General features: G+C 46.2%; 1 protein-coding gene across 9 annotated transcripts in view; it reads right to left on the reverse strand.

The window, feature by feature from the left end:
• The window catches only part of TTLL11 (tubulin tyrosine ligase like 11), a 277,747-nt gene that overhangs the window by 38,266 nt on the left and 212,259 nt on the right, over positions 1-27,222 (reverse strand). The window lies entirely within an intron of this gene.

Here is a 27,222-nt window from a genome sequence, read left to right on the forward strand (position 1 = left end):
GTCGAGTCTTTCGGGAGCCGTTTCGCCTCTGGAGGGCTTGGTTTATTCATCTGTAAAGAGTGGCTTTTACAAGGCACCACCCAGAAAAAGCCCAATACAGTGCTTAAAAAATACCAGTCATCTCCCCACTTTGATGTCTGCCCTCTCACTTCCCGCTGCCTGGAGTGCTATCATAACTCTGGTTTCATTTTCTTCTTTTATTGCAATAGCTGACAGCGTGTCTCCACACTAGGCTGTTGTGAGGCTGGGGAGTCTTCGCCCCCATCTCCAGCCATCACAGAGCAGGCTTTCAAAAAGCGTTTGTGGAAATCAATGAACCGATTGACTGGGATTACAGGGGGGAAAATCCTGCAAAGGGGGGTTAGAGGACCTGGATTCTCACGTGGTCTGTGCCCTCCGCACAGCGTGGCTTTGAGCCAGTCACTCCCCCTCTCCGGGCCTCACTTTCCCCTTCTGTAAAATGGGCAGAGGACTGGACTGTTTCTCAGGATTCCAGAAGCATTAGGAGGGATGGTGGCTTCTGAATGTTTTAAAAATGATACTAATTAGAATCACAAACTACATTTATTGAGGATGCTCTGCCCGCCAGGACTCACACTGCATTTTCCCCAAACGCGCAACCCAGAGAGGCTGGTACTGCTAATGTTCACACTGTGCAGACAAGAGAAGTGACTTGCCACTTGTCCAAGGTCACACTTCCCATGCCCAAGGTTGCACCGTTGGGAGTGGTGGCGCTGGGCCCCCCACTGCTGCTCGACACCACCTCTCCCCAAACCAGATGGAAACCTTTCAAGGCCCACCCTTTAAGGGACAGAAGGGATGGCCTTTCTCCTGCCGCTCCCCATGGCTGGGGAACAGAAGTTGCACATGCACAGTCATTGTGTCTAAACATTACAGCAACAAGTCACCATCACCTTTGTCCTTGGCTAGATGGAAAAATGACTAAGTGTCAGGAATGAACCATAAATAGGCCTTAGAGAAAAACCATTGCCCCCAGATGCCCGCGGCACCCAAATAACAAACATAACCAAAGATGAAAGCAGCTATTCCATCGTTTCATTAATCACAGGTCATGCCACTGGCCGGTGCAGAGTGGCTGGCAGGTCCCGCTCCAGTCCCAGCCAGTGTCACCCCTGATTCCACCATGACAAGGATGCAAGCCCCCGAGTCACCGTCTGGGGAGACAGGCTACAGGGCTGGTGACCACTTCCTGCACCTCCTTGGTGCTATTCCGACATTTCTTGTGGGATTAATGGCTCCAACGGACCTCCTGAGGTTCAACACTCAACCCTCAGCAAGTGGTCACAATCTCTCGCTTGGAAAGGACTTCAGAGGTCACACAATCCAGGCCCTTACAGGATCATAACACCCCTCAGTAAGAAGAAGTAATAAGAGTAGTTGGCACACGGCACACACGCTGTATGTAGCAGGCACCGCAGTGAGCTCTTTCTAAGGTGCCTCTCACCTCATCCTCGAAACAGGTGCATTTCTGACCCCCATTTCACCCTTTGGTTTTTCACCTGTGTTTAGGGACGTAGCGAAGCTTTGCTTTTGTCTTGGGCTGTTTATTAGTTGGACACTACAGGCTTCTGGGGTGCAGGGAGGTAAAGACATTCACCCGGAGCCCCACAGACTGGAGGTGGCGGTGGGGATGCGAGCCCAGCTCTGTGAATCTGCCCTCCCGGCCCCAGGTTCACTCGGAGAGGCAGGGAAGGAGCCACAGGTCACAGGTCAGCAGAAACAGCATGGTTTCTGGCACTGTCTCTGGCTTCCGGTAGTTTCCCCATGAGGTGCTGAGCTAAGCGTGCCCGCCCTGACATTGCTGATGACGGTCATCTAGCCCCTCACGTGGCCACTTCCAGTGACGGGGGTCTCATCACCTCCCCAGGAGGCCCATTCTCACTGCGTGCTCTCTGCCTCTGAGCTGAAATATGCAAAACTTCCCCACTGACCCCACTTTTCCAGAGAGCAAACCTAACTCTTCTTCCCCACGAGGGCCTTGCTCTGAGAGGATCTGCAAGGCGGCAACCAGAGCAATTCACTTCCACAGACTTTTGCTGACCACCCAGCAGGTGGATACAGGGTCCAGCAAGCCCTCATCCCTCATCTGATGGTAGGGAGGGAGGAGTGGGGAGGAGAGAGAGGGGGTGGAACCGGGAGGAGGTAGGGTTAGAAGGCAAAGGAAGCAGCAGCTGATTGCCTGGGAGAGGCAGGACTGTGGCAGAGCCTAAGGGAAGAGCAGGAGGTGGGCTGGCATCAGTGTCCAGTGCCCCCAAGATCATCAGGGTCTCGCCTTCTCCTGAATCGCGCTCCCTGGCCAGCAAATGCACCCGGTCTTGCATTAAAAGGCTGCCTCGACATCGCGTACGTGAGTGACCTTTCTATCTCTGCTTCTTGCCAGCCAAACTGCCCAAAGGGATGGTGGCCCAGGCACTGTCTCCACGGCCTCCCGCCTGGCATCTCAGGGGGCTGTTCCCCTACCTCGCCACCAAGCTGCTCTCATCAAATGGCTGGCCGCCTCCCCTTCCCCTCTTCTTAGCTGGCTCTCTGCATTTGTCCACGTGGAAGCTCCCTCCTTGAATACTCTCTCCCCAGCTTTTCTCGATCTCTCTAGGAACTCCCGGCTCAGGCTCGCCAGTCCTCTGCTGGCTCTGCTCTGCTCTCCTGGGTCTTGCAGTCCTGCAGGGCTCTCCACCTGGGCTCAGCTTCCCCCTCTCCTTGTCATTCACTCCCTAGGCTTTAAATATTCTCTGTGAATCAATGCCTTCGAATCACTCTTTCCAGGCCCCACTGCTTTTTTGCCACTGGGGTGTCTCATTAGCATCTCAAAGAGCCTGTTAGAAATGGATCTCCGGGTCTTCCTTTCCTGATTCTGCTTCCCTGATGTCCTAACCATTTAAATAAATGACGTCTCCACCCTCCTAGTTGCTCCTGCCAGAAGTCTGAGAGCCACTGTTGAAACTCCTCTCCCACAGTCCCTGCCTCCCCACAACACCCCCAGAACTTTACACCCTGCACCCACCCCCACCATCCCCCCAACCCCCGAGCCTGCAAGGCCATAGCTCCCCTGGACCCCCATGCAGCCTCCCACTGGTCTCCCCACTTCCAACGCCGCATCCAGAATGACCTTTTAGAAACACGAGTCAAGCCGCGCACTCCCCTGCTTTAAGCTCTTCAGAACAAACCTACATCCTTGACGTGCTGTGAGCACGCAGTGAGATCCAGGTAAGATCCAGCCCCTGCCTGCCTCTGCGGCTGGGCTGCCCCTCGAGCCGGCGGACCCCCCGCTCTGCTGCAACACCCTTTCCCTCAGCCTCTCCCTGGTTGCCACTTAGATCTCGGCTCCAGTGTTACTTTTCCTGACAGACCTCCCTGACCCACCTCCTAATATATATTAGGTCTTCTCTGCTAACCTTCTTAAAACTTAGTCATCTTGGGGCTTCCCTGGTGGCACAGTGATTGAGAATCTGCCTGCTAATGCAGGGGACACGGGTTCAAGCCCTGGTCTGGGAAGATCCCACATGACGAGGAGCAACTAGGCCCGTGAGCCACAACTACTGAGCCTGCGCGTCTGGAGCCTGTGATCCGCAACAAGAGAGGCCGCGACAGTGAGAGGCACGCGCACCGCGATGAAGAGTGGCCCCCGCTCGCCGCAACTAGAGAAAGCCCTCGCACAGAAACGAAGACCCAACACAGCCAAAAAAAAAAAAAATTAATTAATTAATTAAAAAAAACAAAATCAAACAAAAAACTTAGTCATCTTATTTCCTAGAACTCATCACATTTAATTACGTGTTCATTTCTGTATTTCTGAGTTTAATGTCTGCCTGCTACCGTGCTGTCCGCGGCATGGGGCCTGGGGGGAGGTCTATCCTACTGGTCACTGCACCTGCTGTCACCACCCGGGCCTGGCAGGTGGCAGGTGCTCACAGGCCATTCGTTGACTAACTGAATGAAATCTATAGGCATAAGGGTACGGAAGCCACGGATGAATGGATAAAGAAGAGGTGGTGTATATATTTACAATGGAATATTACTCAGCCATGAAAAAGTGAAATTTTGCCTTTTGCAGCAACATGGATGGACTTGGAGGGCACTATGCTACGTGAAATAAGTCAGACCGAGGAAGACAAATACTTCATGACATCACTTATATGGGGAATCTAAACACTACATCAAATGAGTGAACACAGCACAACAAAAAAGGAGCAGGCTCACAGATACAGAGAACAAACTAGTGGTCACCAGTGGGGGCGGGGCGGGGAGGCAATACAGGGATGGGGGAGTAGAGGTACAAACCATTGGGTGTAAGATAGGCTCGAGGGTGGATTGTACAACATGGGGAACACACCCAGTTTTGAAATAACTGTAAATGAAAAGTAATCTTTAAAATTGTAAAAATTGTTTAATTTAAAATTTTTAATTAAAAAAGGAAAAGAAAAGAAATCTATAGGCGTAGCGCATGATACACAGTAGGTGTTTGGTAAATGTCAGTCTTCTCCTCCCTTCCCACTGTTTGGGTCATTGATGTTAAGAGCATGCTTTTAGCATCCACTTACGGCAGAAGGAACCCAGGCTTTACATCACACGTGTATAAGGTCAAATCCACGGGCTGCCTCTTACGTGGTGCTAGGTGACCTCGGCTCATTCACTTCACTTCCGGGAGCCTCACTTTCTACCTACCCTGTGTGGCTCTTAGATGGGTTCAGTGAGAGAATTTAGATGTAAGGGGCCTGGCCTGGCACACGGAAGAAACCCCATAAATCTGAATTTTTTTCTTTCCTTCTTCCTCCCTCCCTTCCTCCCTCCCTCCCTCCCTCCCTCCCTCCTTCCCTCCTTCCCTCCCTCCCTCCTTTCTCTCTCTCTCTCTCTCTCTCTCTTTCTTTCCTGTTTTTGGCCGCACCTTGCACCTTGTGGGATCTTAGTTCCCCCACCGGAGATTGAACCCGGGCCACAGCAGTGAAAGTGCTGAGTCCTAACCACTGGACCACCAGGCAATTCCCAAGAGCTTCTTTCTTTACTACCTTTAGGTAATCAGAGAGGCCATCCCTGGCAGATAAACAGTCTGCTGCCCTGGAGGGCAGAGGCTCAGAATCTTTATCCCATTGTAGTTGTTCTTTGTTTCCAGAAAATAGGCAATTTGGGGGAAGTTAGGCTGCCCTAACTCCCCCACCAAATGCAGCCCTCTTCCCTGCTCCCCATCCTTGCCCTCCAGTTAACTGGCTGTACCTTCTAGAAGTCCAGAGTCAGGAGCCTTGGGGGTGGGGGTGGGGTGCCTGTCCTCAAGAGGAGGCCCCTCTGAGGAGCTCTGAGAAGCCGGCCTGTCACTTGGAGAGGTGATGGGAGGCAGATGAGTGTCAAAAAAAAGACAGAGAAGTGGGTTTCAACTTGACTTATATTAAGAATGTCACTTTAGAGCACAAATGAGAGAGAAGAGAAATGCTCTTTTATGTGGGAGTTTATTTTTGTCACTTTGTCAGAGAGAAATTGCAGCCCTGAGGGCACTGGAGCTGCACAGAATTACCCAAAACATTAACATGCAAATTGCCTTCTTTAGAGAAGGTAATTTTATTAGTGCACGAAAATATTTCTGTCACTGTACTCACGCTTGGGAACGGTGCCGTTTGGGGGCCAGTTGGGGCCACCGCAAATGGAGAATTAGGGAGAGTCCTGAACTTGGTTAGGATTCTATCACCTCCTCTTCTTGAGACCATGCCTAGGACACGCTGCAGTGTTGCAGCTGGTTACCCTGGGTGTACCTAGTGTAGATGGCAAGTGACTTGTTCAAGATCATAAAGCATCCATGGCAGAAGAGGTAGGGCTGAGGTCGTGTGCCCTGTGTTTTAGGTAACCAGGTGGTCAACAGGGGATCATTAGGGGTCTTGGAAGTGGCCACTCTGAGAATAAGAAGCGGTGACATTCCATCCAAGCCCTCATTCATTCACTCACTCACTCATTCGTTCACCAAGGTTTCACTGTGCTAGGCCCTGGGCCCCAGATATGAATCAGGCACGGGCATCAGCATCCCCAGGGGCAGGTGGGAAGGGGACACAGACAGACACAAACACTTATAATCCAGTAAGGTAAGACCTGCTGGGGGGTGTGCCTAGAACCAACAACACAGAAGAGAGTGTGACTGGCAGGGCGAGGGGCCTGGAAGCTTCATGAGGGAGGGTCTTGCATGTGGGCATTGCCCAGGCAGTCAGGGAAGGGGGTTACAGGCAGGGAGGTAAGCACGGAAGGAAGCACGTTGGTCTGGTCCATGCGGAGTAGCGTGTGTCGCTGCTGCACAGGGTGTGTGGGAGGAGAGCGGGTCTGGCATGGGGGGCCGGGGTTGCAGAGGATGGAGAGGAGGTTGGCCGGGCCCATCTCACAGGCTAAAGAGCTCAGATTTTATCCTGCAGGTGGCAAGCATCCCTGCCAGGCCTGTTCAGAACAGAACCACGTTCCCTTGAGACTTCAGGAGGGAGGGGGTTCCCCAGGCCCTGGAGTGCCAAAATGACAGAAGGTTGCGTGAGGCTGAGCTTATATAAGGCTTGCTCCTCCTCCAGACGTGATCAGCGGGGAAGTGTGGGCGGAGACAACCACCTGCTACCAAGAAGAAAGCACCTCAGTCATGTAAGGTCTCAGCGAACACTTTGGGAGCGCACCTTTCCCAAGAGGCTGCTATCCCTCACCCTGAGTTGATTGGCAGCTACATCATATGACCGTGGTGGGGCTCGGGTAAGTGCTTCCACCGCCCCAGGAGCTGTCTTTTAGGAAAGCTGCAGGGAAAATTGGCCATTTCAAGCACACAGAGAGCTATTGTGGAGATTCTGAGCCGGCACACTCCACCTCAGGGTTTCTCAACCTTGACGCTCTTCAGATTTGGGGCCAGAAAATTCTATGTTGGCGGAGCGGGGAGTGTCCTATGCATTACAGGATGTTTAAAGCATCCCTGACCTCTACCCACTAGATGCCAATAGCAACAACCCTCTTTCCTTCCCCAGTTGTGACAACAAAAAACGTCTCCAGGCATGCCCAAATGTCCCCAGGGGAAAGTGGGGTGGGGGGTGGGGGATCACCTCCAGTTGAGAACCACTGGTCTATCCAGACCTCAGGGAAGACTGATGGCGGTCAAGGATGCCTGACCACTAGAAGTCTCCTAAGTCTGGCGGTGAGATGCAGAGCACCCCGAGGGCATGGCATCTGCCTTCTCCCCTCTCCCACGGGGCAAAGGATGGAGCAGAGTGCAGGTTTTATCATGTGACTGTGCACTGACTATTTCAAGAAGAAATGTGTCTAAATTACTCCTAGAAAGACCTAAGAAAGGGAGCAAAGTGAGGAGGTAGAAAGCCAATGGACAGCAGCAAGTTCAGGGTCTCAGTGTTCCTCATCTGTAAAGCAAGGGGGTTGAATAGATGATCTCTAAGCCCTCTCTAGTTTTAAAGGCTCTGATTCCACGCCAGTAAGATGAGCACACCTTAAAGGATGCTACCAGTGAATACTGAGCAGAGATGATAGGCTCTGGGCTGGATAAGGTTTCGTCTTGGGTTACTTTTCTTGCTTAGAGACAGAGAACTGATTAAGTGGCTCATGAGGCTGTCACCTCGCTCTCAGGTTACATGATTAAGCCCAGATTTCCCCAGGAATTCCACGGAAAATCTCTGAAAGGGCCTGTATGGTAAATACTTCTGGAATGCTTGTCATTGGTACAGTTTCTCAAAGACCGTTGGAGTCTGAAGACAGAATTTTGGCTCCACCACCCATCAGCTGGGTGACCCTGGGCACATTACTTAACTTCTCTGAGCTTCATCTCTCTTCTCTGTAACCAGGTGGGTGTGAAAAGTGCAAATGCGTAAAGAGGACTTCCAGTTTCAGCTCTGACACATAAAGAGCTTGGAAGTCATCACTCCCATCCTCACAATAAGAAAAAAAGATGAGCAAACTGGAAATCGATGTTTTTTCTGACATCCGTCAGAGAAATAAGGTCACAGGGCAAACTGTCACCCTAAAAACTGGACAGACAAGTGAATATGGAGAATCACAGCTGAGATCAGCTTACTGGGAGCAGAAGTTGCTAGAGCCAGTAACTGGTAGGAACACTTAATTGGCGATTCAAGAATTGCTGGAGGCTGACTATGGACTAGACTGAGAGTTAGAAATTCCTGGGGGCTCAGTTTTAGGGGGTCCCCCACACTTTACCTCCAGAACCCAACCAGGTTCTTAAGGTGACTATAGGAGAAAAATCCCTCTTGCTTCAGGCAGGGATGAGGGGAAGGTAATCATTTTGAAATATGCCCAGACTGTTCTCCATAACAAAGGCCTGCCCTCAAGGGGAACTGCTTTACCAGAGGCTTATCTGACCTGAGGGAAGGGCAATTAGACAACTCCAGCCTCTCTTTTCCTGGAAAGACAACTCCAGGCTCTCTCTTCCTTCTTTCTCACATAAGGAAAGAAAAAAAAAAGGCTAAGAAACACTTCTGAACATCACAGTCCAAGTACTCAAGCCCACTGAGAAACTGAAATTTAACCATAAGATTATCAAATGCTTTCTCTCCCCAGCAAATTACCACCACATCAACAGGGCTCCAATATTACAACAGTGGATACAACCGAGAGGTGCAAAACAATTTAAGAAGGATTGTTTAAGGAAACCCAAAGACAATTGGGGGTTGAAAATAAAACCAAGGAAACTGAAGCCTCTGGTACCTACAGCTGCAGCAAACATTAAATACAGCCCAGCTCCCAGCCAGGTTAACATAAAACCTCACGCTTAAAGCCTGATTGCCTCAGTTCTTAGTACCTGATATATCATGTCCAGCTTTCAACCCAAAATTACAACAGCTGCTAAAAGATGAGAAAAAACCATGGTCTGAAGAGACAAAGTAAGCATCAAAATCAGACTCAGATATGAAACAGATGTTGGAATTATCTGACAGAGAATTAAAAATAATGATGATTAATATATTAAGGGCTCTGACGGAAAAAGTAGGCAACATTCAAGAACAGATGGGCAATGTAAGGAGAGAGATGGATACTCTAAGAAAGAATCAAAAGGAAATGCTAGAAATTAAAAACACCAGCACCGAAATGAAGAAAGCTCTCAATGGGCTCAGAAATAGACTAGACATAGCTAAGGAAAGAATCAGTAAGCCTGAAGATACGTCAATAGAAATGTCACAAACTTGAAACTGAGCAGGACCCTGTGGGGCCCCTGGGCATGGAAGCATTTCTGTCCCCTGTTTCTTGTTTGTAGGGAATAGACTCCATGACCTTCCCTGAGTCCCAAAGGGCAGATTCAAACAGTTGTTAATCAGGGAAGGGAGGGGATGCAGAGACAAGGGAGGAGCAGGAGGAAACAATAGTGTAGCCTTGGGGCAGGGTCCTCATTCTGCCTCAAGGGATACACATAAAAATATATTTAAGCTCTTCTGCAGAACTAAAACCCCCACCAAATGGAAGATGCTAACTATTTGATGAAGTTTTCTTCAGAGAGGATCAGGAGACCACCTGAGGCCAGATTAAAGGAATACAGGCCCTGCACACACACACATCCTTATCAGCAATGCTGCCCTTGAACTATTGCTATAAAACTCCTCACCAAATTCCCCGGGGGTTGGGACACACAGTTTTTCAGGGCAAAAGCCCACTGTATCTCCCTTTGCCTGGCAAAACAATAAAGCTATTCTTTTCTACTTCATCCAAAACTCTGTCTCCAAGATTTGGTTCAGCACCAGTGCACAGAGGTCGAGCTTTCAGCACCAAACTGAAATGAGAAGAGAAAAACGAATGAAAAAAAAAACCAAAAAACCTGAGGGACTTCTCTTGTGGCACAGTGGTTAAGAATCTGCCTGCCAATGCAGGGCACACGGGTTCAAGCCCTGGTCTGGGAAGATCCCACATGCCACGGAGCAACAAAGCCTGTGCTCCACAACTACTGAGCCTGTGCTCTAAAGCCCACGAGCCACAACTAGAGCCCGTGTGCCACAACTACTGAAGCCCGCATGCCTAGAGCCTGTGCTCTGCAGCAAGAGAAGCCACCACAATGAGAAGCCCACGCACTGCAATGAAGAGTAGCCCCCACCCACCACAACTAGAGAAAGCCCGCGCACAGCAATGAGGACCCCATACAGCCAAAAATAAATAAATAACAAATAAATAAAATAAAATTAAAAAACAAAAAAAACCCTGAATGTCCAGGAACAGTGTCTTTGGACAACCTAGAAGAAATGGATAAATTCATAGAAACAAACAACCTACCAAGACTTAGTCAAGATGAAATAGATAATCTGAACAGACCAATTACTAGTAGGGAGACTGAATCAGTAATCAAAAACCTTCCAACAAACAAAAGTCCAGGACCAGATGGCTTCACAGGCAAATTCTATCAAACATTCAGGGAGAGCTAACACCTTCTCAAACCCTTCCAAAAAACAGGAGATGAGGGAACTCTTCCAAACTCATTTTATGAGGCCAGCATTATCCTGATACCAAAATCAGACAAGGATGCCACAAGAAAAAAAAAGTATAGGCCAATACCCCTGATGAACATAGATGCAAAAATCCTCAACAAAATATTAGCAAACTGAATTCAACAATACATTAAAAGGATCATACACTATGATCAAGTGAGATTTATTCCAGGAATACAAAGGATGGCTCACCATCTGCAAATCAGTCAATGTTGTATACCACATTAATAAAATGAAGGATAAAAATCATATGATTATCTCAATAGATGCAGAAAAAGCATTTGACAAAGTGCAACATCCATTTATGATAAAAGAAACTCTCAACAAATCAGGTATAGAGAGAAGATACCTCAACAGAATAAAGGTCATATATGACAAGCCCTCAGCTAACATCATACTCAATGGTGAGAAGCTGAAAGCTTTTTCTCTAAGGCCAGGACCAAGACAAAGATGTCCACTCTTACCAATTTAATTCAACATAGTATTGGAAGTCCTATCCAGAGCAATTAGGCAAGAAAAAGAAATAAAAGGAATCAAAATTGGAAAGGAAAAAGTAAGATTGTCACTATTTGCAGATGATATGAAATTATATATGGAAAACCCTAAAGACTCCATCAAAAAACTGCTAGAACTAATAAACGAATTCAGTTAAGTTACAGGATACAAAATCAATACACAACAATCTGTTGCTTTCTATACACTAATAACAAACTATCAGAAAGAGAAATTAAGAAAACAATCCCATTTACAATTGCATCAAAAAGAATAAAATACTCAGGAATAAATTTAACCAAGGAGTTGAAAGATCTGTATGTTGAAAACTGTAAGGTATCAGTGAAAGAAATTGAAGACAAATGAATGCAAAAATATTCTGTACTCATGGATTGGAATAATTAATATTGTTAAAATGTCCATACTATTCAAAGCAATATACAGATTCAATGCAATCTGTATCAAAATTCCGATGACATTTTCCACAGAAATAGAACAAACAATCCTAAAATTTGTATGGAACCAAAAAAGACTCTAAATAGCCAAAGCAATCTTGAGAAAGAAGAACAAAGCTGTGGGCATCACACTTCCTGATTTCAAACTATATTACAAAGCTATAGTAGTGAAAACTTTATGGTGTTGCGATAAAAACAGACACATAGATCAATGGAACAGAAGAGGGAGTCCAGAAATAAACCCATGCATATATGGTCAATTAATTTACAACAAAAGAGTAGAGAATATACAATGGGGAAAGGACAGTTTCTTCAAGAAATGGTGTTGGGAAAATTGGACAGCCACATGCAAAAGAATGAAACTGGACCACCATCTAACACCATACACAAAAATTAACTCAAAATGAACTAAAGACTCGAAACTAAGACCTGAAACCATTAAACTCCTAGAAGAAAACATAGGCAGTAAGCTCCTTGATATAGGTCTTGGCTATAGCTTTTTAATCTGACACCAAAAGCAGAAATGAACATCAAATTAAAAAGTTTCCTTTGCACAGCAAAGGAAACCACCAACAAAATGAAAAGGCAACCTACTGAATGGGAGAAGATAACTTCAAATTATATATCTGGTAAGGGGCTAATATTCAAAACATATAAAGAACTCATACAACTCAATGGCAAAAAATTCCAAACAATCTGATTTAAAAATGGGCAGAAGATCTGAATAGACATTTGTCCAAAGAAGCCAACAGGTATCCGAAAAGATGTGCAACATCATTAATCATCAGGGAAATGCAAATCAAAACCACAATGAGACAGCACCTCATGCCTATTAGAATGGCTATTGTCAAATATATAAGAAATAATGAGTGTTGGCAAGAATATGGAGAAAAGGGAATCCTTGTGCCCTGTTGGTGGGAATGTAAAATGGTGCAGCTATCGTGGAAAACAGTATGGAGGCTCCATAAAAGATTAAAAATAGAACTATAATATGATCCAGCAATTCCACTTCTGGGTGTTTATCTGAAGAAAATGAAAACATTAACTTGAAAAGATATATGCACTCCCATGTTCATTACAGCATTATTTACAATAGCCGAGATATGGACACAACCTAAGTGTCCTCTGATGGATGACTGGATAAAGACATTGTAATATGACTATTATTCAGCAATAAAAGAGAATGAAATTGTACCATTTGCAACAACATGGATGGAGCTCAAGGGCATTATGCTAAGTGAAATAAGACAGAACAGAGAAAGACAAATACTGTGCATCTCTCTTATAGATGGAATCTAAAACAAAAAACAAATTAAAAAAACCAACCCAAGTTCATAGATAACAGAGAACAAATTGGTGGTTGCCAAAGGTGGGGGGGTTGGTGCGGGAGAAATGGGTGAACTGTTTTTGTTTTTTAGTATAGATAAATTGAATTTTTAAAAAAAGAATAAAGTAAAGGAGAATGTCTTGGAACAGTGGGACAATACAAAAGGCTTGAAATACAATGGGAATACCAGAAGGAGAGAAAAGAAAGGAACAGAAGAGATACTTGAAGTAATAATGGCTGAGAATTTTCCAAAAGTAATGAGACATCCAAACCACAGATCCAAGAAGCTCAGAGAATGACAAGCAGGAGAAATACCAAAAAATTAACACCTATACATATCATATTCAAACTGCAGAAAACCAGAGACAGAGAAAACCTTGACAGATGCCAGAGGGGAAAAACACCTTACCTATAGAGGAATAAGAAAAAAATTACATCAGCATCTCATCAGAAACCATGCAAGAAGAGAGAGGAGTGAAATATCTTAAACGTTGAAAGAAAAATCCCGTAAACCTAGAATTCTGTATCCAGAGAAATTATCCTTCAAAGGTGAAGGAGAAATACTTTCTCAAACAAAAACTGAAGGAATTTGTTGTCCATAGACTTGCCTTGCAAGCAATGTTCAAAGAAGCTCTTCAGAGAGAAAGAAAATGATCTAGGTCAGAAACTCAGGTCTACATAAAGAAAAGAAGAGCATCAGAAAAGGAATAAATGAAGGTAAAATAAATCTTTTTTATTTTTCTTATTCTTAACTGATCTAACAGATAACTGTTCAAAGTAATAACAGCAACAATGTGTTGGGTGATTATAGCTTAGGAATAAGTAAAATGAGTAACAGCAAAGTTATTAGGGAAGGGGGGAGGAATTGGGAGTACTCTTTTACAAGGAACTTGCACTCTCTGGGAAGTTGTATAGCACTATTTGAAAAATGGGTTTATTAGCAGAAAAAGTACACTGCAAACTCTAGGACAACCACTGATTTTCTTTTTTGCGGTACGCGGGCCTCCCACTGTTGTGGCCTCTCCCGTTGCGGAGCACAGGCTCCGGACGCGCAGGCTCAGTGGCCATGGCTCACGGGCCTAGCTGCTCTGCGGCATGTGGGATTTTCCCGGACCGGGGCACGAACCCGTGTGCCCTGCATCGGCAGGCGGACTCAACCACTGCGCCACCAGGGAAGCCCTAACCACTGATTTTTAAAGAAGAAGTATAACTGATATATTAAGAGAGAAAATGAAATCTTATAAAATGCTCAATTAAAACCAGAGAAGGCAGAAAAAGAGGGGAAGATAAAAAAGAAACAAAGAACAAGGGAAATAAATGGAAAGCAGTTACTAACATGGTAAATAGTAATCCAGCTATAGCAATAATCACTTTAAATGTGAATGGTTTAAATATATTAATTAAAAGACAGAGATTGTTAGAGTGGATTTAAAAAAGCAAAATCCAACTATATGTTGTTTACAAGAAACCCTCTTTAAACGTAAAGGCATAGATAAAAAGTAAAGAGATGGAGAAAGATATATCATGCTAACACTAACTAAAAAAAAAAAAAGCTGGAGTAGCTATATTAATTTCAGACAACGCAGACTGCAGAACAAAGAAAACTATCAGGGATAAAGGTGGGCATTATTTAATGATAAAGGGGTCAATTCTCCAAGAAGACAACAATCCTTATCATGTATGTAGCTAAAAACAGAGTGTCAAAATATGTGAGGTAAAACAGATAGAACTGCAAGGGGAAATAGACAAATCCACTATTATAGTTGGAGATTTCAACACCCCTCTATCAGTAATTGACAGATCCAGCAGGCAGAAAATTGGTAAGGATATAGTTTAACTGAACAGCACCATCAATCAACTGGATCTAATTGACATGTATAAAATACCTTATTCAACAAGAGCAGAGTACACATTATTTTCAGTTCACACAGAACATTTACCAAGATAGACTATATTCTCAGCCATAAAACATAACCTAACAAATTTAAAAGAATAGAAACCATACAAAGTATGCTCTCATACCACAATGAAATTAAACTAAAGATCAATAACAGAAAGACAGCTGAAAATTCTCCACATATTTGGAGATTAAATAGCACATGTCTAAACAATACATGGGTCAAAAAATAAGTCTCAAGAGAAATTTAAAAATATTTTTAACTAAGTGAAAATGAAAATAGAACGTACTGAATTTTGCGGGAGGCAGTGAAAGTAGTGTTTAGAGGGACATTTAGAGCCTTGAATGCATATATTAAACAAAATGAAAGGTCTTAAATCAATTATCTAAACTCCCATCTTAGGAAACTAGAAAAAGAAGAGCAAATTAAATCCAGAGTAAGCAGAAGAAAAGAAATAACAAAAACTAGAGCACAAATCAATGAAATTAAAAACAGGAAAGCAATAAAGAAAATCAATTAAGCCAAAAGCTGGTTCTATAAAAAGATCAATGAAACTGATAAACCTCTAGCCAGGCTAAGCAAGAAAAAAAGAGAGAAGATTACTAGACTACTAATTAGTAATTAAAATTACTAATATCAGAAATGAAAGAGGGTTATCACTACTGATCCCATAGACATTAAAAGGATAATAAAGGAATATTATGAATAATTTTGTGTCCACAAATTTGATAACTTAGATGAAATGGACCAATTTCTCTTTTTTTATTTTTTAATTTTGTTTTCAATTTCTCTTTTTTAAAAATTAATTAATTAATTTACTTTTGGCTGTGTTGGGTCTTCATTGCTGCGTGTGGGCTTTCTCTAAGTTGTGGCGAGTGGGGGCTGCTCTTTGTTGCGGTGCATGGGCTTCTCATTGCAGTGGCTTCTCTCGTTGGGGAGCATGGGCTCTAGGCATGTGGGCTCAGTAGTTGTGGCTCGCAGGCTCTAGAGCACAGGCTCAGTAGTTGTGGCACACGGGCTTGGTTGCTCCGCGGCATGTGGGATCTTCCCAGACCAGGGCTCGAACCCATGTCCCCTGCATTGGCAGGTGGATTCTTAACCACTGTGCCACCAGGGAAATCCTGGACCAATTTCTTGAAAGACACAATTCAACAAAACTCACACAAAGAGAAACAGTTAATCTGAATAGGCTTATATCTATTAAAGAAATTAAATTAATAACCTTCTAAAAAAGTAAACACTAGGCCCTGATGGTTTCACTGATAAATTCTACTAAACATTTAAGAAAGAAATGATACCAATTCTCTACAATCTCTTACAGAATACAGAAGCAGAGGGAATATGTTCTAACTCATTTTATGAGGTCAACATTACCCCAATACTAGATAACGGCATTACTAGAAAGGTAAAACTATGGACCAATATCTCTCATAAACATAGATGCAAAAATCCTCAACAAAATATTAGCAAGTGGAATCCAATAATGTATAAGAAGAATTATTCACCACAACCAATGAGATTTATTCCAGATACACAAGGCTGCCTCAACATTCAAAAATCACTTAATGTAATCTATCACATCAACAGGCTAAAGAAGAAAAATCATATGATCATGTCAATAGGTGCAGGAAAGGCATTTGACAAAATCCAACACTCATTCATGATAAAAAAGAAAAAAAAAACACCCCCTAAAACTCTATGCAAGCTAGCAACAGAGGGGAACTTTGTCCATTTGATGAAGAATAGCCACAAAAACCCTACAGCTAACTTCATATTTAATGCTAAGAAAATAGGTGCTTTCCACCTAATATTGGAAACAGGACAAGGATGTCCCCTCTCACCACTCCTGTTCAACATTGCACTGGGAGTCTTAGTTAATTCAATAAGACAAGACAAAACAAGACAAGAAGAGAATAGAAAAGGTATACCAAAAGATTGGAAAGGTAGAAATAAAACTGCCTTTATTCTCAAATGACACGGCTGTCAATGTAGAAAATCCCAATAAATTGACAAACTTCTGGAACTAAGTGATTATAGTGACATTGTAGGGTACAAGGTTATTATATAATAGTCAACTGCTTTCCTATATTCCAGCAATGAACACTTGGAATTTTAAATTAAAAACACAACACCATTTATATTAGCACCCAAGTAAAATAAAATAAAATACTTAGGTATAGATATAGTGGAACATATGGAAGATACATATGAAGAAAACTAAGAAACCTGAATGACAAAAATAAAAGATCTAAATAAATGGAGAGATATTTCATGTTCATGGACAGGAAGACTCAATATTGTTTAGATGGTAGTTCTTCCCAACTCAATCTATAGATTCAACACAATCCAAATTAAAATCCCAGCAAGTTATTTGGTGAATATTTGACCAGCTGATTCTAAAATTTATATGGGAAAGGCAAAAGACCAGAATAGCCAACACAATCCTAAAGAAGAAGAACATAGAGGACTGACACTACCCAACTTCAAAACTTACTATAGTTACACTAATCAAAACAACACAGTATTAGTGAAAGAACAGACAACTAGATCAATGGAACAGAATACAGAGCCCAGAAATAGACTCACACAAATATAATCAACTGATCTTTGACAAAGGAACAAAGGAAATTCAATGGAGAAAGGACAGTCTTTTCAACAAATGGTGTTGGAACAAGTGGACATCCATATTTAAAAGAAAAAAAAAAAGAATCTAGACACAGACCTTGCACCTTTCACAAAAATTAACTCAAAATGGATCATGGACATAAATGTAAAATGTAAAACTATACAAGTTTTAGAAGATAACAGGAGAAAATCTAGGGGACCTTGGATTTGGCTATGAAGTTTTAGACACAACACCAAAAGCAAAATCCCTGAAAGAAAAAGTTGATGTTAGACCTTATTAAAATTAAAAATTTCTGCTCTGTACAGACACTGTTAAGAGAATGAAAAGATAAGCCACATAAACTGTGAGAAAATATTTGCAAAAGACATACTTGATAAAAGACTTGTATCCAAAATATACAAAGAACTCTTAAAACTCAACAATAAGAAAAAAAATTGGGCAAAGATCTGGACATCTCATCAAAGAAGATATACAAATGGCAAATAAGCATATGAAAAGATGCTCGACATCGTATGCCTTTAGGAAATTTCAAATTAAAACAATGTGGTATACCACTACACACCTATTACAATGGCTAAATTAAAAAAACTGACAATACTAAGTGTTGTCAAGGATGTGGAGCAACAGGAACTCTCATTCGTTGCTGGTGGGAATGTGAAATGGTACAGCCATTTTGAAAGACAGTTTGGCAGTTTCTTAAAAAGCTAAATGTAGTCTTACCATATGATCCAGCAATCACATCCCTAGGTATTTGCCCATTTTGAAAACGTATGTCCACAAAAAAAAAAACTGCACACAAATGTTTATAGCAGCTTTATTCATAACTGTCAAAAATTGTACGCAACAAAAATGTCCTTAAATAGGTGAATGGATTAACCAACCATGGCATATCTGTTCAATGGACTTTTACTCACAGATAAAAAGAAATGTGCTCTCAAGCCACAAAAAGCCATGGAGGACCTTTAAATGCACATTGCTAAGTGAAAGAAGCCAGTACTGAGAAGGCTACATACTGTACAATTCCAACGATATGACATTCAGAAAAAAGCAAAACTATGAAGAGAGTAAAAAGATCAGTGGATGCCAGGGATTCAGGGTGGGAGAGGATGAATAGGTGGGACACAGGGGATTTTTAGGGCAGTGAAAACATTCTGTATAGTATAGTACTGTACTGGATACATTACATTATGCAGTTGTCAAAACACATAGGATGTACGACACAGAGTGAACTTTAAACTATGGACTTTAATTAATAATAATATATTAATATTTGTTTATTAACTAACAAATGTATACTAATGCAACATACTATAGAGGAAAGAGTATGTGTTTGGGGAGTATATGGGAATTCTCTGTACTATCTGCTCAATTTTTCTGTAAATCTAAAACTGTTTCAAAGGGGTTTCCCTGGTGGCTCAGTGGTTAAGAATCCACTGCTAATGCAGGGGACATGGGTTCGAGCCCTGGTCCGGGAAGATCCCACATGCTGCAGAAGAAGTAAGCCCGTGAGCCACAACTACTGAGCCTGCGCTCTAGAGTCCGCGAGCCACAACTACTGAGCCCACGTGCCACAACTACTGAAGCCCGCACACCTAGAGCCTGTGCTCTGCAACAAGGCCCCGCTCACCACAACTAGAGAAAGCCCACATGCAACAGTGAAGACCCAACACAGCCCAAAATAAATAAATAAATAAATTTATTAAAAAAAAATTTTCCAAAAAAATTGTCTATTAATTTTTAAAAATCCATAAATGTAGCTCATATTTGTGTCAATCACCAGCAGTCACATTAAGGGGCAGCACGTTGGAGAAGATTTAGTTAGGAGACGTGGGTCCTCGTCCAAGCACTGCTGTTTACTAGCGAGGTGCCCCCAACCAGTCTAATTCTCATTTCCTCAACTCTAAATAGTGGTGCTGTGAGGAGTGTCAAATGCAGAGCTTTGTAGCAGTAAAGGCTGTGTGACCCTGTATCCTGCCTCCTTGGTAGTAGAGGAGCAGATGCGGGGAGGGGCTGCGGAGGATGCGTCTGTCATTGGTCACGTCTCCCCGATGGTCTTACCAAACACAGCTCCGCCCACCTTATGGATGCCTCAGCCTGGGGATATTTGGGGATTGGCAGTAGTCCTTCCATCTTTACTCATCAGTGTCGTCACTTCCTGAGGCTGCACAAGATGGAGGCTAGAGACCGGTTCCTGCTCTGTCCCTGACCCCTCTTTACCACTCTGAGCCTCGGTTTCCTCCTCCCTGAGTGGGGTCGTGGGAACAAGACCACGCTCAGGGCGAGTGTGAGCTTTCAGTGCACAAGTGGATTGGAAGACTTTTGTAATCTGAAAGCACGCACACATGTCAAGAATGACAATGGCGGTTAAAACAAAGCAAAAGGAGAGCCGGGGGTACACTTACTAACTAAAGCCTTACAACAACCCAAGGTGGATGGCACTGGCCTGTTTTAAAGGAAACTGTGGCTCTTGGAGCTGAAGCGCCCCCACCCCCGACTCTGGGCTCCAAGATGGGAGGTGCAAGGAACCAGACTCAGCCTGGCTGACTCGCTGGTTCATGGCTCATGCTTTTCCCACAACTTCCATCCTGCTGCCGCTGTCCCTGCAAGATCTGGGATGAAGAAAAGGAAATAGCTGCATAAAAAAATTCATCTCACTTTTTTCCTTTTGTCTCTTTTTTGGGGCATAGGACCAGACAACGGCGGAGATCCTGTTCCCATGCCCTGGAGGTGATGGACAGGAAGGTGACGATCAGGCGCTCCAATGAAGGGGCTGTGGCGGTGATCACACGTCTCCAGGCGACACTCCCCGAGGGGACATTCATTACAGAAGGTGCAGCCTGCACGGCAGCAGCCCCAGATAAGCGTCTGCGCGGGAAGGGCGAGCTGGCATTTCTGTTGGCTCGCTTGCTTTTATTAAAAATAATTCTGACACTGACTATTTTGTAAGCGTGTAGGCACACATCCAGGGAGGCCCATCTGACTTTGAGATAATTTCAAGGCTGAAGAACATCGCTCGTGCCAGACACGGTGCGAGGCACCGCGTGAAACCCGCCTCCTGTACCGAGGAGGGAGGGGGCCATCCATGTATATGTATAAGTGAGGCTTCGCTAAACCTTCCAAGTAAAAATACTTTTAAATATTTCAGTACGTTGTTAACCACATACATTTCAGTTGGGGCTCATTCCAGCTGAGGAAAGTAGAGGAGGCAGATGATTTGCATAAGTCGACTGAGGAAATTTGGTGAGAGACAGTAACGAGACTCAGACACCCACAGATGTCAGCCGATCGTCAGGGTCCCGTCCCTCGTCCATCCCGCACACGTTTGCTGAGCACCTACTATGTGCCAGGCACAGAGCTAGGCTTCGTTAAGGCAGGAACGGCTTGGCGTCATGGAGGTTAGTCTAGCTCAAGGGGCGGATGCCACACGCTCGTTCCACAGTGTTCACTTCGCACTGTGATCGGTGCTGCCGAGGAGCGGCGCTGGATGCTGCTGGAGCCTGTGGGAAGGGGGAGCTGGCCCAGCCTGAGGGCGGCGCCTTGCGAGGAGGGCCTGGGCAGGGGTGTGTGAGGGGTGAGGGCTTCGGACAGAGGCAAGTGGCCCCGATGGAGGTCCTCCGAAGTGGCCGGCCACCTTGGCTGGAACGAGTGAGCGTGGGGCTAGTGACCGGAGGGGTGGCTGCACAGGGGGAAGGGTTCTCACTCGCTCCCCTGGAGCTGTAGTCGTGAGACCAGTGACTGCAGGCGGCTGATGGTGGACCCCGGGTTGAGAGGTGATGCAGGAGGAGGGCTGGAGGCCACCGCAGCCAGCCAAAGGCAGGAGCACCCACAGTGTGAGAGCAGACGTGCAGAGGAGAGGGGACAGCTGGTCTTTGGAGACCGTGGCACACGTGGAGAGAAACTGGCCCTGACTCTCCAGGCCCGGCAGCCGTGAAGCTGGAGTGCTGCATTTCTTGCTAAAGGTCCCCAGCTTCACAGTATCCACCCCCCACCCCTACTTTCCTTGAGTTGGACACATGGGTTCCGCTTCCCAGCCAACCCTCCAACAGTGCTGTGTAGGACAAAGGGGCAGGGCAGTGAGGATGGGCAGCCAGGCCAAAGGTGGGTGAGGGCCATCTTGGAGGGAAAGGAGGGGAGGCCCTGGCACTCTGTCGGCTCCGAGGGAAGGCCCGCTGCCACCACATCCCATCCCTCCCACAGGCTGCGAGTGTCTCCAGGCAGGCGTTTCTTCCTGTCTGTTCCCAGCACCTGCAGAGCACCTGGCACGAGTAGGTGCCCAGAAAGCATGTCCCGGGAGAGGGGTGCAGTCAGAGCCAGGTGATATCAATAGAAGCAGCCCCTTCTTACTGAGCATTTCCTACTCAGACCCTGCTCTGAGCACTTTCTGCTTTGTCCCATTTCAGCCGTATCAATGTTCTTATGAAGTGGGCGCCGTTATTATCTCCCCTTTTCAGAAGATGAATGTGAGGCTCAGAGGAAGTTACATAACCTGCGGAGACGACACAGCTTGCAATTTACCGGTCTCAGATTTGAAGCCAGGTTTGTCTGATCCCAGAGCCCGTGGCTTTGGTTATACTGCCAGTCAAACCGAGGCAGCCCCACGAAGGCGGGCATGTAGCTCAGGAGCTCTTCAAGCAGTGGAAGAAATGTTTCTCATTTTGGTCAAAGAGCCTACAGCACATAGGAGACATTACACTATGCCACTCTGATTTTTCCTCTGCAAGCAAGGTGTGGGCCGAACACGCATACGTGGGTGTCGCGTGTGTGCTCACGTGGGTGGGAAAGACTCTCCGGTCCATTTTCTTTCTTGCTTTGCAATCACGTTTCCATTGCTTACTGGGAGGACCTCTAGTTTATATTTTAAAACAGCAAAAAATCTGGCTGCGAAGTGAGCAAAGCTGTCCTGAAGCCCCGAGCTGTCGGTTGTGGGTTAGACGGACCAGACACCAGATGCTGGGCTCAAGTGTTCCCTTTTCAAGTGAAATGTTTGTCTCTCACAGATGATGCCAGTGATACTGCCTTTTTTTTTTTTTTTTTTGCGGTACGCGGGCCTCTCACTGTTGTGGCCTCTCCCTCCCGTTGCGGAGCACAGGCTCCGGACGCGCAGGCTCAGCGGCCATGGCGGACCGGGGCACGAACCCGTGTCCCCTGCATCGGCAGGCAGACTCTCAACCACTGCGCCACCAGGGAAGCCCGATACTGCCTTTTATTGCCTAATCTTGATGCTGTCCTAGTCTCTCGCCACAGAGGAGTGAATTCCACTCTGGGAAGAGTAGAAAGCAAAGTCTCAATGATAAGGAGGTGTTCATGAGTGCAATTTACATAACTGCCTCTTCACTGACAACTGTGTTTCTTCGTTTGGTTCTGGGCAATGAGAGGGCTACTACACCCCAAGTTTGCTGATACCACAAACAGATTTCTGTGCTCTGCTAGAAATTCTTTTTTAGATTTTTTTTTTAGATTTCTGTGCTCTGCTAGAAATTCTAGAATTGGAAACTGAAATCTTTTTTTTTTTAAATGACAATTGACAATTAACACTGGCCTGCTGCAGAGTGTGAGACTGCGTATTACGAAATTCCACCACGCTCCTAAGTAGTCATTGGCATTTTAAGAGAGGAAGACAGTCTATTTAGAGAGCGATGGGCATGGGATGCAGCTGAGGACTCCTCAGGTGGCAAATGGGCTGGTTTGGGGGAGAGCCACGTGCTAAACGCGTGTGATCGCCGAGTCCCAGCTTTTGCTTTGGGTCACGAGAGTGTGGGGATGCTTATTCCATTATTAAAAGTAACGAATTCAAAAAGCTAACTGAGTAGAGCAGGCTATGCATGGACCAGGATGGAGTGTCTCCCGAGCCAGGATTATGATTAACCCAGTTCTGTGCACCTGAGGTCCAGTTTAAAAAAGCAATCAATAACGAGCCTATTTCAAAGGGTGGTCTGAGATTTAGATTTCATAATATGTATGCTTCTTCTTACTGTTTTTTTTTTCCTCTCTAGTCTTTTTAAACACCACTTTTTCTTCTCCATTTCAATAGCAGGGTCTCCTCGTGCAGGTCAAATGAAGGTTCATAAGGGCCTTGAGCATCGGGAATCTGGTTAACCCCCTTGGTGGGTACCGAAGTCTCATTAGGGCAGAAGGAAGGTCTGGGCTGGCTTCCAGAAAGGAAAGGTGCGTCAGCACTTGGACACACTGGGGTTTGGGTCAGGGTGATGGTCTTATTCAAATGGGCTGCCATTTTACACTGGACAACAGGAAAGCAGAGGGAGACCCCTATAGACCACCGCTCGTATAAGCCATGGTTCTCACACTCAGAAGGCCCTGCTTTGGGGATAGGGGACATTTTTTATATTGGCGTTCGTCTGCTCACCGAACATTCACTGGGCACCAGGTGAGAGGCTTTTGCGTGCTCTGGTCGATGTGCCGGGCCCTCAGGGATACAAAACGCGCAGCAAGCGCCTTTTCTGGGTCGCCCACCACGCTAAGTGCTTTGCTTGTGCTCTCTCCTCACCCGCACGGCTCCCTCCTTTGTTGCTTCCCCCATGGGAGCTCTGGCCACCCCGTTACAACTTTCAACTGCGCGTGCTTTTCATTTGTGTGGCTGGAGATGCTGGGTGTAACGGAAGGGCCAAGGATGAGCTCTGAAAGCAGGCCGTTCTTGGTTCAGATCCCGGGCTCCCCACTGTAAGACTTGACACGCTTGCTTAAGTTCACCCCTTTGAGCCTCAGCTTTCTCATCTGTCAAATGGGAATAGCCAGCCTTATCTCACAGGGCTGCATGAGACTTAAATGAAGCAATTCATAACAAGCATCTTTGATTTCTGTCCCATAGTCAATGTTCAGTACATAATCTCTATTATTTTTTTTTCCTTGAGAATAGGGTCTGTAAAATAATTTCTTTTCATTCCAGTAGGGCCCAATACCTGGTAACACATTCATTACCCGTCTGTTGAATGAATGAATGAGTGAATGCACGAGTGAGTGCGTGCCCTTTGAGACTGAGAGCGCATGTTCTGCCCCTCTTCTGACTTCTTTCTCGCCAGCCCCACAGCAGCTCTAGGGCAGGAAAAGCTGCCCCAGCTCACATGGATCCACACCTCCGACCAGGCCTTTACTTCTTCTGACATCCAGCAGCTTCCTGAATGGTCCTGAGCACGCGGCTGGCTTCAGAAACTCCTTCTCCTTGAGAATCAGAGGTGCTCGAGCAGGCTTCTCAGGAGGCATCTGGGCCCCGGCCTGCACCAGCTAAGACAGCAGTGGCCCCTGCGCCCACGGGCACAGACGGCCTTCTCATTCCTGGCTTTAATGCCCAGCCCTCACTGCCTGTACGACCCCCCACCCTGGACGCTATTATTTCCTTTCAGGAGTGATGGAAACAGGAGAACAGGAGTATAAGCTCCAAGGAGGAAGGGAGACAGGTGCGTGGACGAGGCACCAACTCCCACTGCAGTTCTGCCTTCCTTGTGCTCTGTGAATTGACCTTTCACCTCCCTGCCTCACAAGCCCCCATCCCCTCCGCATCACTCAGATGAACAAGCCCTGCTCGGTGTGGCCCTGGATTGGGGACAGCGTCCTGGGCCAGGAGGTAGGAGGCTTGAGTGCAAATCCAGCTTCTGCTACTCACTGGCTGTGGGATTTCAGACAAGTCACTTTTGCTCTTGGAAACCTCAGAATCTGCTCTGTAAAATGGGATCTGATCACCCACCTCGAAGGTCTGGTGTGAGAATTAGCAGTGATATTTGCACATCGGAGGTGATCTCAAAATTGCAGTTACTACTAAGGACTGTTATTTCACACACTCAGGGGCTGAGGCAGGGCGGAAAGGCCTGGAAGACCCCAGCCCCAGATTTGCGCATCTGTATGTTCTAAAAATAAGTATTTTTCTCATCTCCTTAGCTTGCTCAGCAGACAGAGAGACGCTGCAGACCCCAGAAAACCTCACCCGAGCCTGTACTGTGGGCAGCCCCTGTGGATTCCGCTGCTGGGGAGCAATTTAAGAGGCAAACAAAACATGAAAAGCTACTCAGAATTAACAATGGGGCCAGATGGTAATGCTAGTTTGAAGCAATAAAACATGATAAGTAGCTTCCTGCTGCTATTCCTGATCAACTTCAATATTTAATAATTCCACTGCCACCCCTGCCCCCTCATGGGGCCCCCTCCACAGGCTCCCGCAACGACGCCCCGCATTCGGCTCACAGAGCAAACACGTCTTCACTTTCTGAAGGCGTCAGCAGAAAGCAGGCGGCTCAACTGTCACATAAGCACCCTCCGTCCTGGAGATGATAATTCATCTGCCTACTTCTAAGAGGTTCCATCTCCAGCCTCTCCTGGTTGCCAGGGAAGGATGGAAGGCAGCTCCGACGGCGGAGATGTGATAGGAGCTCTCGCCTTGTCGAATCAGTGAGTATTAGCAGCCCCTGAGTTTTGCTTTTGAATTTAAGAAAGGGGAGCAGTAGGGAGCTGGGCGGTCACCTTGCTCTGGGACCAATAGCAGGAGGAAGCAACCGGAAGGGGAGGGTGGCAGCTTGGCGTTAAAGCCTTACCCACCAGCCGTGCCTCTGAGCCTCAATTTCCTTCTCCGTGTGAAAGAGATCATCGTGTCTACCTCTGGGAGGACTCTAGCCCATGCTGCACGTGTCAAGTGCCGGGCAGTGTGCTCAGCATGTAGGAAACACCCAAGACTGGCAGCTGGAAGCCTCATTATCAAACGTGAAACCACTTAGCAGACGATGCCCAAGTCCCGGCAGCCGCAGGAAGGGCTGCTGGTCCCTGTGGGCAGGGAGCTCTAGCCCAGGGCAGAGCCGGGGTGCGGGGCAGGATCTGGCGGGGAGCACCCTGCTCAGGATTCTCCCCAAGGGGAGCCCACTGATAAGATGAACTGTCCACGAGGGCCCCACAGGCTTTCAGACCCTCCGGCACAGGGCACCCCGGACAGCTGGTGCTGCTGGCGCCCTTTACGGAGGAGGAAACGGGCAGGACGAGGTGAAACGGCTTCTCGCGCTTACATCGTAGGAAGTGGCATTGTCAGTTCTAAGCTGGGTCTCCCAACCCCCCCGATTTCAGGTCCTCGCCACCCTATCGCAGGAGGAAACTGCTCCCTGAGGCGCCCCCTCTTTGTGTGTCCTTTTTGCAGGGAGGCAGCCGAGTGGAGGGTGGCCCCCTTGAGATGCAGTTTACTTGGCTGTGAAATGCGAACGTTCATACCTACTGCACTGGTTCACAGCAGAGACGTTTAATGAGGGAATATGCATGAGAGCCCGCTGTAATTTTGTGATGAGCTGAACAAATGTCAGGTATGGTTATTATTATGGCTTTTTAGAAAAACCCCCTCTGGGAGGAAAAGATCAGAAATTCATCCACCGAAGGCGGATTCTTCTTACCGAATCCTTCACCGGCCCCACGTGATCTAGGGGGTCAAGATCAAGCTCTTTCACGTGGCGTTCAAGGCCTCGACAGCTCCTGCAACCCCGTCCCTGCCTCTTCTCCTTTCCCTCCTTGCTGCAGACCCTCCAGGCTACTTGGGGTGACCTGAGCCTTTCACGTGTGTCTCTGCCTAGACCAGGGAAACAGCCCTGAAGGAGGGGGCGTGTGCCACCCTGTCCCTCAGCTGATCCCACTCAGCTTCTGCAGGAAGTCTTCCTTGGGCCCCCCTTGCTCAGGAACTCCTCTGCTGAGCCTCCTGACAGCCTCTCTGTGCTTCCCTCCATCCTAGCACGCATCACACTAGCTACTGCTATGTTCTCATCTGCCTCCCAACTCTAGAGCCAGTTCCTCCTGGGCCTGAACCAAGTGCTGTTCACTCCAGTCTATCCGGGGCCTGGCCCCGCTTATGCCCTGGAAATGTGTGGCGAGGGATGAACCTACCAATGAATAAGTGACTGTTTCCAACATAAATGGAATCAAAGCTTTAGGCAAAGGATTCCAGCAGTGGAATTAGGATTTGGGTGGGCACAGCCTTGGGAGCAGAAGTCAG

The sequence above is a fragment of the Orcinus orca genome, chromosome 6, assembly GCF_937001465.1.
Source record: "Orcinus orca chromosome 6, mOrcOrc1.1, whole genome shotgun sequence".
Classification (NCBI taxonomy): Eukaryota; Metazoa; Chordata; class Mammalia; order Artiodactyla; family Delphinidae; genus Orcinus; species Orcinus orca.